Source organism: Aegilops tauschii, chromosome 7, assembly GCF_002575655.3.
Source record: "Aegilops tauschii subsp. strangulata cultivar AL8/78 chromosome 7, Aet v6.0, whole genome shotgun sequence".
NCBI classification, from domain to species: domain Eukaryota; kingdom Viridiplantae; phylum Streptophyta; class Magnoliopsida; order Poales; family Poaceae; genus Aegilops; species Aegilops tauschii.
In genome coordinates this window covers 110,080,623-110,094,473 of record NC_053041.3, presented here as the reverse complement: position 1 = coordinate 110,094,473, position 13,851 = coordinate 110,080,623, and the positions used below count along the sequence as shown (strand labels likewise).

The following is a 13,851-nucleotide window of genomic DNA, read 5'->3' as shown; positions in this document are numbered from 1 at the left end:
AATAATAATGATCTAATTTAGTTTTCGTAGTACATATATTGAATTGTACAAGTTTAATCTTTGAATTATGAACATAGGAAATGTCTAACGACGACGACAGGCTCCCGGAGTGCGACTGGTGCGGCGACGACTGGGGCCTGTGCGACAGGCCTCACCTAGTAGACGGTCGGCGCTTCAGTATTAAGCTCGAAGAGACATTCGATGTTGAAACGGTACGCAACGACGACAAGTGTTCTTTCGTAATTAAGCATGACTTCTGCTTCTTCAACGTGTAATTTCCATCTTTTACAATTCGACTAGCTTATCCCATGCCATGCAAGACGCTATGTCTTAGAGAAGCTGGGTTTTGAAGATCATGAAAATATGGAGACAAAGATAGTTCACCTAAGGACCCATCATGGTTATTATTTTGCTGTAAATCTATACAATTATGAGAGTGTATCCCATTTTGGTTGCCCGAATTGGGAAGCACTTTGCAAAGCGTATGATTTTCATGAGGATATGCTTGTCACCTTCGATCCTGGTGATCCTGACAACGACAAAGAGAATATGGACATTTGGGTCCTTGTTGATATGCTTCCACTTCTACCGCTATGTGAGTTTGTCAAACATATTTATTAAGTAATTTATATTGTTTATTTCAAAATAGTTGACAACTTATTTCCATTGACAGCTTATTTTCATTCTTTAAAAAATGTACGGAAGATGGTAGACAGAACCTACTACACTCATGGCGCAGAATTAACTTATCAGGAGAAAGATCATCTTATCTCATTTATTAATGTTGTTGAGAATTACAATATCGATTATCAAACTCATGCTCATTATGGTCAATACGTGCCACTAGTGCACGTGTTGAACTGCGGTAACATCCATGGAGATGGCATTGTAAGATTTTTTACTATTACGACATCCATGCATCTTTTGCATGAATTCTTCTAAAGCTAAACTACATTCCTAACTACGACGTTATTATTATGTTTTTAAACAGAAAATCCCGAAGGATTGTGTGCCTGATCTGATGTTTTCTAAAGGTCGCCTTGATGTTATTAGCTTATGGCCAGGTCATCCTAGGCTTCACAGCTGTTCATACCGGATTTCTAAAACCGATGAAGACATGACAATCAAAGAATGGAAAAACTGTATGAACAGTCGTAGGGAGCTACTTCGAAGCAACATTGTGCGAAGCGCAAGAATTGGAGACAGGATAATCTCCATTCTCCATAAAGGAGCGTCAGAACCTATCTTGTTTTATGCTATTTTACCTTAGAGAGGGTAGTAGGTCCTAGCTAATACTCATGATCATGTGCTAAGAACAATTAAGTAGGGTTGGTTAGATGACTATGATGATGATGAGTATGACTTGTTTTTTTTTTGCGAGAAAATTTCCGATCTATTCATCTTCAATCATGGCAGTACAACGAATACTAGAAATAACAAAAATTACATCCAGATCCGTAGACCACCTAGCGACGACTACAAGAACTAAAGCGAGCCGAAGCAGCACCACCGCATCGCCCCTCCATCGCCGGAGTCGGGCACAACTTGTTGTAGTAGACAGTCGGGAAGTCGTCGTGCTAAGGCCCTGTAGGACCAGCACACCAGAACAGCAACCGCCGCAGATGAAGAATAACGTAGATCAGAAGGATCAACTCGAAGACACACGAACGTAGACGAACAACGACGAGATCCGAGCAAATCCATCAAAGATAGATCCGCCGGAGACGCACCTCCACACGCCCACCAACGGTGCTAGACACACCGCCGGAACAGGGTCTAGGCGGGGAGACCTTTATTCCATCTTCAGGGAGCCGCCGCCGTCTCGTCTTCCTGAGCAGGACAGAAACCCTAGCAAAACTGAAAGAAACGACTAAAAACGGAGCCCTCCCGCCGGCCTTTGCCGAGATCCACCACGCCCCCATGGCCCTAGGGCCACCGGAGAGGAGCGGATCTGCGGCGGCACCGGCGGGAGGCAGAAACCCTAGCTCTTTTTGTGGAGGAGTAGGTGGCAGCTAGCAGGGAAGGCTCCCACGCAATATAAGTTGTATGATGATGATGAGTAGGACTTGTTATATGATAAAAATAATGAGTTATTTATTATTATGATGATGCATGATGCTAAGTTGTTATATGAGCATGATGAGTTATTATATATATCAGTGGGTGAAATGAACGTGGATTAGATTCAAGTGGAGGCAACATGTGGTTTCGATGTGTGTTGCCTCCGCATCGAAACCACCGCATCGAAACCACATGTTGCCTCCACTTAAATCAAATTCACGTTCATTTCACCCACTGATATATATAATAACTAATCATGGTCATAAAATCATATGATGAAAGTACTGTATATAAAAGCTATACAAATACAGCAACAATAATATGCATTTATTAAAATACAGGAAAATTTAACAGTAGCGCTTTTCATAAGAAACACTACTGCTACTTACTATTATCAATAGCAATGGTTTCATTCGAGCGCTACTGCTAATTAGATATATCAGTAGCGCTGGAAACCAGCGCTACTGCTACCAGTTAACTGTAGCGCCTTAATGGTAGCACTGGTACAAGCGCTACTGGTAGCTATAAATCCAACGCTACTGCTAGGGTTATCCCTAGTAGTGCAAATTGGTGTAGCAAGGATCGATAAACCCATGCCATCAATTTCAGAAACAAAAATCTACGCCCAGCTGGTCGTCCGTAGAATTATACACGGCACTGGAGCTAGCAGCTAGGTTGGAGACAAATCCTTGCTGGACATGGATCAAAAGAGGCACAGCAAGTCTGCATCAAGATGTACACAAAACTGTCGGTGTTTCATTTGCTGCATGTATGAAACTGCGAAGATGCCTCGGTTGTTCTCTAGCCTCAAGTCACCATTAGTCGACCTCCACCTTCGCCATCGCTCCCGCCTGATCGGAACATGCGTGTGCCACGTCGTACGTACGACCTCCCTGAAGCCCACGCAGACACTGGGATTTTGGTTCTGCTACTAATGCAGCAAGGATCTATATATGTCTATTCTTCCGGCTGTCATTATTTTTTCTCCTTGTCTATGTTTCAGTTACCCTAGCGAACATTCTACTTGACAGTTGACACTGACACCAGAAACCTCGTCGAAACTCACGTGCCTGCCGCTGCCTGGACACACTCGCCGAATCGTGAGGACGAGCCAAGAGACCGAAGATGATCCATCAAGCAGTTGAGGGCGCCTTTTCTGTGGCACCACGCTTCTCGCCTTTGCTTCCAAGTGACTTCTCGAGGCTGCCAGATCTTCAAACTTTTCGTTACCACATATCTCTTCTTTCACACACCAGACAGACAAGAGACAGAGAGACTTGGAGACTTTCGCTGCATTTCTAGAGAACTTGCTTGCACTGTCCGCTGGCTAGCGTCGTCGTGGGAGGAGGATTGCCCGGGAAATTTCGTCGCCGGCCACCATTGCCACTGTTTCACGTCCGTCCCCGCACGGTACATACACATCAACATACGTACACGGCGGACAGTATATAACTATATATACACGATGTAGGAGATGGCAACGGGGACAAAAACTCATCGGGTTTTGCCTTCCCAAACCCATCCTTACGAGAAAATTGTAAACCCGTCCCCATCCTCGTCACGGTGGGTGGGGCTAGTTTTCTGCCCGTCCCCTAAACCCATCGGATTTCGGGGAACTCACGAAAAAATCAAAATATTTAAACAAATATAGTGACGACAAATAATAACATTTCAGCAGCAAAACAAGCACATTTCAGCAGCATAACTTGAGCAAATTTCAACAAAAAACAATATAGATGGTTCAACAGCAATATAGAGTGTATTTCAGCAGCATGATACCACATTTCAGCAACAAAAATGATCAGATTTCAGCAACAAAGATGATCAGATTTCAGCCATACATGGATCAACAAGATGTGCAATTACATAAGTTTTAAAATAGAATTCTTGGTTTGGCCTTCGACGCTGGGGGTGGGGGGCTCGGTCGCTCAGGCTCGGTAGCTTTGGTTTGGGCCGCACCAGATTAGTGCTTGGTAAAAAAATGTATTTTGCCGGGTTTGCCGGGTTTCGGATTCGGGGACTACCGAAACGGGTGCAAACCCACGAAACGTGTCGAGTTGTATAATATGCCCAACAACAGCCTCGCGGGGATGAAAATACGCCCATCCCCGTCCCCTAATAATGTAAAAACCCACGGGGACGCGGGTTTCGAGGCCCATTGCCATGCATGTGCAGTACAGTCCTACCGTATCCACGCACGGACAGTAAACTACACCGAATTACAGTAGTAGGGAGAATACCACCGCGCGCGCGCATGGAGTGGCCGGCAGCAAGGCTCGTGCTCGTGCTCGTCCTCGTCACTTTGCTCACGCTTTGGAGCAGCGCCGTTGCCGTTGCATCGCCGCCAGCGGTGGCGTCGGCGGCGCCGGTGCGGGTCGGCGTCGTGCTGGACCTGACAAGCATGGGGAGGTAGAGGCGCGCCTGCATTTCCATGGCGTTGGACGACTTCCACGCAGCTCACGCCGGCTCCGGCGCCGCGCGGATCGAGCTGCTCGTACGAGACTCGCACGGTGATCTCGCCACGGCCGCACATGCTGGTAAAAGAACATACGTCGAACCTAAATATCTCTCTCTAGTCGTCTTCGCTTCAACATATCTCACCCCTGCATGTATCTCGTTACTTGAGCTTAAATTCAAAGAATTTTTTTTTGCGGGTGCAAAAAATTCAAAGATTTTCTTTCCATACGATTCAAATTCGGACTTAAATTTAAAGATGACTAGATGACATACAAGTTCATTCAATTCAAGTGAACTCGTAATCCCTTTTACTCAAAAAAAAAGTTCATTCAGTTCAATACACACACTTAATATTCTGGGATAAATATGAAAGGATTTTGTTCATATTAATGTTTTAGGAGTATTATTTTTTCTAGGAAAACGAGGTTTTTTGTTTTTTGGCGAGAGATATTTTGGTTCGGTTTTTTTTGTTGAGAAAAGTTCGGTGTTTTCTTTGAGCAGAAGATTTTGGTTCGTTTCGTAAACCCTAAATCGATCCGGTCGGCCCAGTGCAATGTTGGCCCACGTAGCGCACCAGCCTTCCAGGGCCAGGCACCTGTTTTTTTGACAATTGGGCCCATGCACCTAGTAGTAGTGCCACACGGCACACGCCCAAACATCCACTCGCTTCCGTCGCACAGCCGACGTAACCCCAGCACCGGCGGTGGCCTCAGCAGGCCACCCCCTCAATGTCCAGACGCGTCACTCCCGCCCGGCGCCGAGATGCCGAGTCCTTCCTCCACATGCCGCCCTGCCACCACTGGCTATGGGCCACGGCTGCACCACCCACGGTCCCTCTGAGGCTCTGACCTCTATTGACCCAGCGGACCGCCATATGGCCTCCATCCCTGCTGGTCGCTGCAGCTAACGGCAAAGCCTCCTTAGCTCTCGCCCATAAGGTACTCTTTCTCGCGACTCCACTGGCTGGCTAGTGGGTACAGAGCGGCAGGGCAGAAATTTCTTTCAAGTTAATTTTGTATGTACGGAAGTTCAAAAGCAGAAACGATCTGTTATGTGGATGCACGGCATACCTCTAGAATATAGTCCCTCACTTTGATGATGCTGATAATCCCTTACTCTAGCGTGAAACTACAACGAAAAGTGTAAATCAAATTTTTAAATAGCCGGCCATAGCCTCATTATAGCGGTTTGAGCAGTGTGCCGCTAAATGATCAGCTATAATATTCATGTACAATTGTCCGATAAGGTTATGAAATAGCCAGCTATAGCTAGCTGATTTGGAGGACCGCTGCTATTTGGCATAGAACGCTATTTAAAACAATGGTGTAAATACTTAAATGAATAATGCAACAATAGGCCTATTTGCTTGCTTAATTGTTCCAATATCATGCTATTTGCTTGGCTAATTCTCTATGATTTTGGCAGCCGAGGACCTGATTAAGAATGGGCAAGTGCAAGCCATCATATGGGGCCCTGCGACACTAACCAAAGTAGATCATGTCACACACCTGGGCCGTCGCCGCAACCAAGTCCCGGTTCTCTCCTTCCCCAGCATTTCTCCAACATCGTGTGCCTTCTGGCTGGAAGATTCCGTAACAGTTCCTGGGTGCTATGCAAAGTTTGGCTTTACACTTGGAAATGACAGTATAACCTTTCCTAATTCACAAACCGGTAGAAGATACATGAGAAAACTAGGTACAAAAAAATCAAGCAAGGGTTGCGGAGGTAAGAGGCTGAAGATTGCCGTGCCGCACAAACCAGGTTTTCAAGTTTTTGTGGCTGTTACCGATCCTAATTCCAAGAAACAACATGTCACTGGCTACAGCATTGATATCTTTGAGGCTGCTATGACGAATTTACATCCTCGCCTGTGCTATAAATATGTTGCCTTCGGCGGTACTTATGATGAGCTAGTAGGCAACGTGTCTTAGGGGGTAAGGCTAACTCCTACACCACTTGCATCTCATCCTTTTTACGAGTATTCATATGTTAACACTATAATTTCTTGTACCTAAATACCTTTTCATCTCTGCTAATTTTCTGGCGGATAAATAGGTTTATGATGGAGCAGTAGGCGATGTGACTATAACGGCGGAACGAGTCACTACCACCGACTTTACAATGCCATACACACAGTCTGGTGTGTCTATGCTTCTGCATGCCGCGGATGAACCGGATACAGTCATTAGTTGGAATTTGTAAAGCCACTAAGTCAGAGGCTTTGGTTTGCAATCATGGCCTTTTTCTTCTATACTGGCTTTGTCGTGTGGGTGATTGAACTACCCAGAAATCAGGAGTACCAAGGATCAAGGTTGAGATAGTGTAGCACTGCCCTCTACTTCATTTTCTCCACTTTGACATATTCTCATGGTCAGCACTTCAAGCTTAAACTTTCTGATAATATTTCATGTATTATAATAAGTATTTTTAATATGAGCTCTTTTACGGTGATTGGCGAGTTACAACTCGTAATTTCGTGTAACTCCGCCTCTATATTTTTCTAACCGTCGGATCTGAGAAATGACTTAAAGTTTTTTTTTTGTGTGTGCAAAGGATAGAGTTGTAAATTAGCAAGTCAATCTAATCGCTAGTCAATCCCTGGCACGGCCTTCGTCGTTACCTCAATCCCCTCGCACAGGAGCCGCCGCCAACCCTGCCCTCGACCGTGGCGCCGTCGGCGTCCCTCCTGTCGCTCGTGCCACCGCCGCCGGCGACCCTCGCACAGCCGCAGCCGCCTGCTCTCCTCTGCTGCCCCAGCGCCCCGAGCATCGCCCCGTCGAATAGGCGCTCCCCACGGCAGCGCCTCCTCCCTGGATCAGCCACTGACGGCCATCAACGCCGACGACCCAATCCATAGGAAGGTAACCCCGGGGCTTAATCTTCCGCCGCCGCTGCCGCCGAGGACGGCCCTGTTTTTCCATGTACATCCTCTGACCCCGTTATCCTGCACAGTCGTCCGCCGACGCCGAGGACGGAGAAGGTCCGGTGTCTATAACTGTCGATTCCGAAAGCTCAACAGGTCAAGTGACCTTGTAGAAAATTTTGGTATGTAAAAGTTTCACTTATGATCAACATGTTCTTGTGGTTAAAATTTAGAAATAGTATCTTAACCAGAATAATCCGAATGATAGAGGTAGTGTCGTACAGGAAATAATCTTTTTTGCAGTAGAAAACAGTCAGTAGATATCATATCTTGTTTAAGTGTTCAGTTGCCGGTTATGGTTTGAACACTGGAGAGTGTGCTTTTTGTTTTGATACAATTCAGTTAGCATGGATGGTGTTTGTGATTGGGTGATGAATTTCACCGTGGCAACTACGGACAAACGTAATATTGGGAAGACTATGCAGTGTGCTTTTTGTTCCGATGAATACAGTTCTGTTAGCTTGGAGGGACTTTGTGATTGGGTGATAAATTGTAGGTGTAAAGATAAGATTCTGGTTCTAATGGGGCAGCAACAGTTATTTGTTATTTTTGGAAAAAGAGGACCGATGCTTTGCTTCAGAAATATCTTCCCTATGGATTCTAGGCGTTTAGTTGATAAAGTTACAGAGAAAAGACTTGTGTGATGTGCAGGTAGCAGGCTGCACAAAAATGTTGGGTGGGCAAGGAATTGAAGGATGGAAAAACTTTCGAGCTTCGCTGGAAGTTCCGCGATCGATGAGCTTCTTTTAAATCAGTCGCTTGTTTTGTAAGGGTGTTGGAGTGAATTGATCCCTTACAAGGATAGCTTGCTTTGTTTCGGCAGAGAGCCATCGTTGTTGCTCTGCTTTGCATGTTGTTACGTCTTGCTGATGGTTTATGTTTTTTTTCTCTGAACTGGACAAACCTAAGCTTGTATTATCCGTTTCATGCTGAATGACAGTGGCTCACCTGAGCTCCTTAATTTTACGAAAATATCTATCTTTCGCTCAAAATATCTACTCCTATTGATTTTTACTGAGTGGAACTTATAGAGTTGGACTTCAGGGATTTATAAGGTTGCAATTGTCTTTTTATTCTAGCAAAGTTGCTGCCTCATTTATTGAGGAAATTGTTACTAATACTTTTGACCAAAAGAAGTAGGACTAATGTTTGCTCACATGGTCTCCTATGAACAGTGATTGTGGGCGTCCACGATGGACGTTGCGGTGCAGGGACTTGTTTCAACAGCGGCATTTTGAGGTCATGCATATGAAGATAGGAAATACTGTTGATGAGGTGGAGTTGATCGGAATGGGATGTGTTTGGGATCATATTGGGTTCCCCTGCTGCTATCTCTGCACAGACGGTTGAGCGAGACCGCAGTTTTTTGTTCTTGCAGATGCATTCTTGGATCATTTCTTCTGACTATAGTGAATGCCTAATCCTACGGTTATATGAGCAACATTGTTTTGATGAACTAGGCCGTGTGGTTTTCCATCCCTGTAGCTTGATTGCATTCTTCAAATGTGGCAAAGTAACGATCGAGTTGCATTTTTTTATTTGTGGGGGTGTGTGTGTGTATTGGGGGTTGTATTGCTCGCCTTGTGGTTTACAGAAATTTAGACGGGTGCATGACCTTGTTGGGCGTTGTATTGTCGGGGCTCCTGAAGATTGATAAAGTTGGGGCTGCTAGATTGCACACCTATTCTTGTCATTGCCTCGTTATATATTTTGTTGGTGCATAATACAATGAGATCACAATTGCGCTATGCAAAGAATAATGTTTGGTGGGTAAGTACAGTTCTGTCATAGATTCGATCCGTGTTATTCGAAAGGACAACATTCCAAAAAAGTGGTCAACTTGTCTCGAACCGAGGACCACAAGCTAGAAGTGCAGATTGTTGCCAGTCTGATATAAGGTGGTTTTTGGTAATGAGCTATCTACATGTCTACTTAGGCAACCATCTTGCATTCATGGACAAAATATAGTGTAAAGGACAAGTTTGTCCAGGCAACACCGTTTTCACATTCGGGATAACTAATTTCAGTTGTTCGGGTCCACGCGCACTGATCTTAGTCGTTCGGGCGGCGGTACCGCTCTTAGTCATTCAGAGCCACAAGTATCGATATTAGTCGGCTAGACCCACAAGTACCGGTCTTACTCGTTTGGGCTCACTAGTATCGATGTTAATCATTTAGGCCCACACGTACTGATCTTAGTTGTTAAGGTAGTTGTGGGTCCGGATGACCGGTAATGCTAGTTGTCAGTCCAGACAACCCATACTAGTAGTTCTGGGTTCGATGACCCATAATGCTAGAAGTGGGATCAGATGACCAATAGTTCTAGTTGTGGGACCAGCCCATAGTGGTGCTGGTGGACCTAGACGACCCATACTTGAAGTTTTAAGTTCGGACGACCCATAGTGGTGATTGTATACCCGGACGACCCATACTTATAGTTCTGGGTTTAAACGACCCATATCTAGTAGTGGGATCGAACTACCCATTAGTGCCAGTTGTGTGCCCACAAGTACCACTATGGGTCGGGCCACCAATACCACCTCGTGCCCCTTTATGTCGTCCAGACCACCAATGCCACTACTAGTCACTCTGGATCGCCCGGGCTAACAAACACATCTAAGAATCACTCTGGGTCGTAGGGCACACACATACTGCCGAGGATAACCCCCGGGTAGCCCCAAGACTGCGAGCCGGACAGGGTGCCTGCCTGCCCGGGCCGGCTGCGCCAGGGCGTCTGTCGATAAAAGACCCCAGGGGGCTCCTCGCATCGACATGCTCGTGGACGCTCGTTCCTGCCTCTCTCTTAGACGACGACACAATAGGCAAGAATGGACAGCTAGCTCCTTCCTCTTCCACCAAACAGCTAGCTCCTTGTGCATATCATACCATTTCGGCAAGACTAGGGTTACCTCCACCGGAGGGCCACCAACCTGAATACGTCTTGTGTCTCACACCCGCGCGTCCCTACCTCGCCTGCGGATCCACTGGCGTCCGCCGGGCATATGAGGTGGGTTTGGGGCGCCCGGCTGTAGATGCTCCAATCCTCACAATACAAGTGCTTCGCTGGTCCATATAAAATGCTTCGGACACACGTTGAATTAGATGAGAGGAAATGATTCAGTACCATCATGCTTCCGGTGCATGCTTTCTTTAGTTTTGGAATAGAAACCAAAGAATATGGACGAAGCACAAAAGACTTATCAACGAGGGCTAAACCTGGCGTGATTTGTGGGGGTAGTTGCCAGGAAGCAAACTGCATGTAAACTGCCCAGCAGGCCCACGTTCTATTATTCCACCGAACGGAGTCAATTAGCGAACGGAAGGAGCTAATCCCGTGCGGGCCTTAAACATCAGATTCGACGTCCATCTTATTTTCTATCCCACGACACAGCTGCCCTAATGATCCACTCAAAAAAAAACTGCCCTAGTGACGGATTTACCCTTTCATAAATTAACTGGTCCCACCTAAATTTTGTAACGGTCCCACCATTATATGTAATTTCCCGTAATTTCGTAACTCCTCGTAACTCCTATTTTCCCACCATCGGATAAGGGTGGATGAACGGCTCCTAAAATCGCCAATCACCGTAACAGTTGTATTTTAATATATTAGCACAGTTATAAGATTACAATGTCTTGGCTATTTCATGCATAGGTCATACTATTAGAAGCCCCTTGTCAAAAATTGTTGTGGTGATATGGTGCTTTGCAGTGTTGGTTCTTGTCCAGAGCTACGCAGCAAGCCTGTCATCCATTCTGACTACAAAGAGCCTCCGTCCGTTCCTGTATTTTGGGAGCGGTGACTTTGTAGGATACCAAGATGGTTCATTTGTGCGGTCCCTCTTGCTGAATCAATCCTTCAGTGAAAACAGATTAAGGAGCTACAGGACGAAAGAACAATATGCTGATGCTTTGAGGAAGGGATCCAAGAATGGAGGGGTGTCGGCTATTGTTGATGAGATCCCCTATTTAACTTCTTTCCTCTCTGATGGTCGGTATGAAAATGATTTTATGATGCTTGGATCCGTATACGAGACTCCTGGATTTGGTTTTGTAAGCTACTCGACCTTAATGCCTTCGTATTGCTTATTTTGCAGCGCTATGCTGCAATCTAGATACAGAATTAAGTTGCTGACATCGTTTTCTTATCTTCAGGCGTTTCCTCTAGGTTCTTCGCTAGTGCATAATATTTCAATTGCCATCCTAGACCTAGAATCAGGGGGTGAGGGCTCACGGATCAAAAGGAACTGGTTTGGCACAGACTCCGTGCCTCTCACTTTCGAAAGTTTCTCTAGTTTGATGGATGCTAGTAAGGTCCCTAACACGGAATCCAAGCCTCTCACTGTCCAATGTTTCTCTGGTCTCTTCGTCATCATTGGATCCATTTCAACTCTCATGTTGCCGATAAGCATTATGAGGTTGATTTATGCCAAATGCACTGAGTTGAGAAAGGCTGATGTGAAAAGTGACAGTGTCACCGACGATGAGTCCCGTCTGTTGCAGAATGGCATAGGTGACAACCCCAGCCCTGGTCTACAACCCTTCCATGTAGCTGGCATTGAAAATTCCGGGGGTGTCCAATTAAGCGGCGAGAATGTTGGGGACGTGGAGCCTGACACAGTGCAGCAGAATGGCATGCATGGTGACTCTGTCCCTGCAGGACACATTCAGATTGAGATGCACAATGTCTAAGGTGAAGGGAAGCGCCAGATGCTCATAGGTACTTCTTTCGTCATTGAAGCGATGCGGCATTCCAAACCTTGGACTAGATAGAAGTACTAAAATAATCTCTCTTTCCTGCCCTTTGGAAAGAAGAGTTAGGTGTCCAGTGAGCACATTCTCTTTAGACTGATACTACTTATGTTGTTTTTGAAGTACTACCTATGTACTAGAAGTTCTCTAATTCTATTTGTAAATAGATGGTGATTTAGACTGCAGGTATAGCCCCCAACATTTGTAAATAATAACAATCTAATGGTATTATTTGCGTTTTACAAACCTGAATGTTTGGAGTTGGAGAAGTTCATGCTTTCGAGAACATCGCCTATAATCTGAACGGAGGCAGTATTACATATCTAGTGTATGATTTTACATGTGTGCTTCAGCCTACCAGGAGAATGCTAAGAATGAGTCTGGCCAAATGCAAGCAGAATGCCATGCAGGGTGGCTCTGTAGCTTGACATGGCCACTGTCTCAGATGATTTTCTACCGAGCAGGGATGCTTCTGTTGCCATTCAAGCGACCCTGCATTCCACACCTTGAATTGGATATAAAAACAGTCGGTCTTTCCCATCTCTTTTGCATAGCAGATATATACAATCAGTGAGTTATGTGCACATTTATCTGTTCAGATTGACATTATTTATGTTGTCTTCTCGAACCAACGATGTACTGGTTCGGACAAAACCATAATCTCCAAGGTCATGGTAAGCAAAATCTCAACTTTCAGATGAACATATCAGTACCAAATTTGTTGAGAGAAAAATTTAGCGGTACTGCTTTCAGTTAACCAATGATAATTGTTTTTCTTTAATAGAGTCTATCTATAATAGCCAAAGTTAAAGAAGTATGCGCGTGTAACAGCCTGACAGAAGAACGCTAGGTTTGGTTCTTTAGAGTGTGTTCGGATCTCCTCCACTCCTTCAAATCATTGACCCCGCTCCCTGCTCTTGGATTGCTGCATGCGGGCGAGAAAATTGGATCAAATGAACGGGTAAGTTTTGCGCGAGAAGCTCAGAGTGGCACGCGGAGCTCGGTTTCAGCAACTCTGCTGGATTGAACTACGGTCTGCTCCGCTCCGCGCTTCATGCTCCGTGGAGTTGTAGTGTTCGGCACCGCTCCGACCGCTCCGGGAGAAGAGCTGGGGAGCGGAATGAATCCGAACATGCTCCACTTGGCCGGATGTCTGTACCTTGAGATACTAGCACCAATGCATTACCATGAGTCCGTGATGTGACGTTAACAGTTCGTATATTGTTAAACAGTTTCAAGCTATCTTAGCTCAGCTTACTTGTCAAGTTGTTTTTTTCTCAAAACAAGATATATGTACTTTCATTGAGTCATTCGCCCCGCAAAAGAAGTGAAACGGCTTCTCTAACAGACAGGCATAGTTGTAGTGAGACGGAGAGAGTAAGTCAATTGCATCTCAAGGGTATCTTCAGCACCGACACACAACTCCCCAAACTCAAGCCAAACAATGGCAAACAGGACGGGCACAGAGCACACAGGTCGTGTCCCAACCGAACAGAACACCTCAGAACTCGACAAAACCGCCAAAGCAAACTAGATCAACGCACTCCACTCATGGCACCTAGGAGATCGGCAAGTGGACAACACGAGCTAGCCTAGCTCGATGAAGATGTCGCAGATGAGGCGTCGATGATGGAGTACATAGCGCCCCGGATGCTCGT

The 13,851-nt window shown here is 45.6% G+C and overlaps 1 long non-coding RNA gene and 1 pseudogene across 2 annotated transcripts; both read left to right on the top strand.

The window, feature by feature from the left end:
- Positions 1 to 4,315: 4,315 nt before the first annotated feature.
- On the top strand, positions 4,316 to 12,405 carry LOC109744668 (glutamate receptor 2.8-like; annotated as a pseudogene).
- LOC109744669 (uncharacterized) lies at positions 7,137 to 9,319 on the top strand. Of its 2 annotated transcripts, XR_012190040.1 has the most exons (4): positions 7,137 to 7,379; positions 7,471 to 7,563; positions 8,093 to 8,164; positions 8,617 to 9,319. It is a non-coding gene; the product is annotated as an uncharacterized lncRNA (long non-coding RNA). The 2 variants fall into 2 exon arrangements; XR_002228361.3 differs by lacking the exon at positions 8,617 to 9,319 and having other exon boundaries at positions 8,093 to 8,433.
- Positions 12,406 to 13,851: the final 1,446 nt, after the last annotated feature.